We start from the raw sequence: 4740 nt of genomic DNA on the forward strand, positions 1-4740 counted from the left end.
CTCCGCAGGCCGCCCTGTCCCCAGCCCTAGCCCCAGCCCCAGCCAAGGCCTCGTCCGCGAGCCCCTCCAACCCGCGGCCCCCGACAAAAGCGCCACCTCCACCCACGCCCCAGCCACCTCGAGCCTGGCCCGGAGAAGCCGGCCGCGCTCACGCTGGAGGGGCAGAAAGGGACTCGGGGTGAGGGGAGGCCGAGGACCTGCGAGGCGGGCGCGCGAGCGGGGCGAGCCGTTTGTGCGTCCGTCTGGAGGAAGCCAGCGCCCAGCGCGCCGGGCGAGCGGGGCCCCACCCCCGGCCGCGCGCTCGGAGCCCGCGGGCGTCTCCCCGGCCGCGCGCCGCCCGGCCGCGCCCCGCCCCTCCCGCGCTCGCCCCGCCCGCCCCCCCCACTGCGCCCGGCGGCGGTTCTCAGCTCCGCGGAGGCCGCCGGGATTCTTTCCCGCAGGGAGGGAGGACGCGGACGCGGGAGCGCGCTCCCTGCCTATTCCGGGTTCACCGCGACGCCCGGAGCCCCGGGCTGTCCAGAGTGCCGCCCGCCGCTCGCGGAGACAGAAATTGGAGCCGCTGTCTCTCCCGCCATTGCGGGAGGATAAGCAGAGCGAGAGCGTCCCTCGCAGGAGCCGAGTCCCGGGTCACGGCTCAGCCCGCGTAGACATCCACGGGGAATGTAGCGTTGCAGACTTCATTACGGTTTGACGTCGAGGAAGGTGCGAAAACGGACCCCTCTGACGCAGGAGCCACGGGACCGCCCTCTGCCCACCCCGCCCCTGGCGGTGGAGTCCCCTTCCTCCCGCCCCGCTGTCCTCTCCCCAAGGCTTCAAAGGGAGCACTTCCTCCAGGGTCAGGGCCCCAGTCCGGAGCTTGTGAAATCAAACCTATTCCAACCCTAATGACTTAGGCCCATAGCGCAGGATAGACACAAAGGTTTTAGCATTTGAGGGCCCACGTAGGAATTGCCTGCCTATTCAAAGCCACATAGGAACTGTAGAAAAGAAAATGGAGCTGAGAGAGCAAGTCGTTCGCGCTGTTTTCGCCTGTTTCCCGCATGAGGTGCACCTAACAGAAGCTGCTGTTTAATGAGCACTTCCTTTGTGCTAGGCGCTGTTTTAGGGTTTACCTGTATATTCTTGCAGTTCATACTCAGGACAACCCTTTATACGATCTTAGGACGAATCCTATGATTACCCCCTTTGACAAATGAGAAAAGTGAGGTTTAAAGAAGTTAGGTATTCAGAGAGCCGCACTGCACATGAAAGGTTACGAATATTAACCAGAATCCACACAGTCGTTCAATTATAGACTGTACCACTCACTACAAATATCGTGATGTGCAAAAATAGTTTTGTGTATAATGGATACAAACCTAAATCAATCACAGTACTGACTATATCGTAATAATGTGTGATAAGGAAAATTAAACTTGTGACATTGCCCTCTCCCCTTTTTTTAAACTTATCCATTGCTTTGGCATCCATAGTTTCCATTCTTTATGTATTTCTCAGCTCTTGCCTCCCGGATACATCTTTCTCCCACTTTAAACTAGGGCTATTGCAGGTGTTCGATTATAAACCCCTTTAGATTTTTTTAAACACACCGAAAAGTGCTGATTTCTTTTAAGGCAGCCCCTTTCCAAATCCCAACCTTGGATTCGATCAAAGAAAACCCCATTACACGTTAACCCAGCCACCACGACATGATGTATTTCACAGATGCTAAGACACACATTTTTCACTCTTTAACATCTCTGAAATCAGGGTGCATTTTACGAACTAGTTTCAATATTGTTGGCCAGGTGGCTATATTAACCTAGTTGTCATTTCCTCCACACACAGAAACTTGAATGTAGCTGTTCACATTGGCCTTATTTCAGCTGAGTTAACTGCATTGTTTTATAAAACCCACAACCCTAAGAGGAGGGAATTAACAGACATAGGAGTCTCTCAGACTTAAGGGAGTTTTTCTTAGAAAAAGAGGGAAGATTTTCCCAAAACCAAAAAGAGATTTCTCCAGCACTTACAAAAGAGAGATATGGGACTGGCTACAAGCTATTAAACTGGGAGCCCTGAATTACTCACCAAGTACATTAATTCTTAATGTACTCTGGAAAACTGTATCTGAACAGTTAAATAGTAAGCCTAACACCCCCCAAAAGTGGAATTACATAGTTATTAGTCCTGATGGTATGGCTAGTCAATTACAACTGTTCTAAATATTAGTCCAAAAAAAGTCACTGAAGAAGGAAAATGAGTCCTGGATATTACCTGAAAACCATCCATTGGCCCCTTTGGATAAATCAAGAAAATGCTGACAGCAAAACTTGAGGAATGGAATCTGCTGCTTGGAAAAAATCCTGGATTTGATAGTGGAGCACTCTTTGAAGACTTGGTACACCACCAACACTTTTAGTGGCACAGGAGACAACCACAGCCATCAACAACTGATTGAAAAAGTGATTTAGAAAAGTTGGAATGTGAAGAAATTTGGGAAACACCATAATCAATTTTACTTATATTTCCCTTTTTGATGCATACATAAAATTGATACATAATGGTCTGTATCTAAGTCTGAAAGTGTTCTTTCACTAAGTATGAAATAAAAATACTAAGTTAGGGACTTCCCTGGTGGTGCAGTGGTTGAGAATCCTCCTGCCAATGCAGCGGACATGAGTTCAATCACTGGTCCAGGTAGATCCCACATGCTTCATAGCAACTAAGCCCGTGTGCCGTAACTACTGAGCCTGTGAGCCACAACTACTGAGCCCACGTGCCACAACTACTGAAACCTACACGCCTAGAACCCATGCTCCACAAGAAGAGAAGCCACTGCAATAAGAAGCCTGCACACTGCAACGAAGAGTAGTCCCCGCTCACCCCGAACTAGAGAAAGCCTGCGTACAGCAACGAAGACCTAATGCAGCTCCTCCCCACCCCCCAAAAACTAAATTACAGGAAACCATCCCATTTTAGGGTAGTTGACAGCATTTTTTTCCAACATGATACTATCGTAATATCAGATTAGCAGTTCTTCCAGACCAGATTTCTGTCTAGTGGCAATGGGTGCATTTTCAACATAGCTTAATTATCTTTAAGATGAAGCTCTACAAGTTGTAATTTCTCCCCAACCCTTTATTTGTTTTTTTGGCACACGGGCTTAGTTGCTCCGTGGCATGTGGGATCTTCCTGGAGCAGGGATCGAACCTGTGTCCCCTGCATTGGCAGGCGGATTCTTAACCACTGCGCCACCTAGGAAGCCCCCCAACCCTTTATTAATCCACTTAGATTGATTGATTTTTGGTTGTGTTGGATCTCCATTGCTGTGCTCAGGCTTTCTCTAGTTGTGGCGAACAGGGGCTACTCTTCATTGCGGTGCACAGGCTTCTCACTGCGGTGACTTTTCTTGTTACAGAGCATGGGCTTCAGTAATTGCAGCACACAGGCTCAATAGTTGTGGCTCATGGGCTCTAGAGCCCAGGCTCTATAGTTGTGGCGCACGGGCTTAGTAGCTCTGCGGAACGTGGGATATGCCTGGACCAGGGCTCAAACCCGTGTCCCCTGCATTGGCAGGTAGATTCTTAACCACTATGCCACCAGGGAAGCCCCCACTATAGATCTAAACCCATACATTCAGCAAATATTTATTTAAAGGACCCTAGGAATCAAGGTTGGGATTGTATGTATCCCATTCCTTCCTCAGGGAGGAAAATTGATCCTATGTATGTGTTATTTCATATTCTTCTTTCTTCAAAGGAAGGATAAAAGCTGCTCTTTTATGTCCAGAAATTATTTCATAATACCTGTATTTTGTAAGCTGTGTAAGCTAATATTAGGCTAGTGTCTTAAGGGAGAAGGCTATTGGGAAAACCTAGATCTCATTCCTGAGTCATAAAAGAATTTAGAGTCCATCGGTTTCGAGTTTGGATTATATTTCCCCCAAGTTCTGTTATTGTGCCTATCTACCTATTCACAGTCAGATCAGAGCATCATGAAGCTTTTATCCATTACCTTGGCATTTCACCTCTTAAAAGGTTATAATGTCATCTTTAAGGGAAAAGAATTCACTCACATGTCCCATCCAAATCACAATTTAAAAAATTAATGAGAATGGTTCCAAAATTCCTCCATTTATTTTATCTTGTTCTTGATCCTTTCCTGTAAGATATTTCCCATCCTTGACAAAAATTTCATCCAAAAGAAGAAGGAAGAAAGAAAAAAAAAAAATAGGGGCTTCCTAGGTGGCGCAGTGGTTGAGAATCTGCCTGCCAGTGCAGAGAACATGGGTTCTATCCCTGCTCCAGGAAGATTCCGCGTGCCATGGAGCAACTAAGCCCGTGTGCCAAAAAAGTAAAAAAAAAAAAAAAAAGAAGAAGAAGGAAGGATGAGGAACGGATAGTGGTGCTAATGTCTTCATCTTTCTGGTTGTTTAAACAAGAAAGAACAAAGTGGTTCATGAAAAGGAAATGAAAGTTCAAGTATTATATATAGCTTAAAGTCGCAGAGGTATATGGTGGACCTAGGCGAGTGGCAGTATAAATGCTGGGAGGAGAGTGCAGGGGGAGATTGTGCAGGTGAGTTAAATCTTCACCCATCATGTAAGAATTTAACATACAGTTGACCCTGGAACAACAAAAACTTGAGCTGGAGGAAGAGAGTCAGTGCCCCTAACCCCCGCGTCGTTCAAGAGTCAACTTTATAATGTCTAAAGTTGGCAAATCACTAAATAGCAATATAAGCCTATTTGTAACTAAA

This window comes from Hippopotamus amphibius, chromosome 8 (assembly GCF_030028045.1).
Source record: "Hippopotamus amphibius kiboko isolate mHipAmp2 chromosome 8, mHipAmp2.hap2, whole genome shotgun sequence".
NCBI classification, from domain to species: Eukaryota; Metazoa; Chordata; class Mammalia; order Artiodactyla; family Hippopotamidae; genus Hippopotamus; species Hippopotamus amphibius.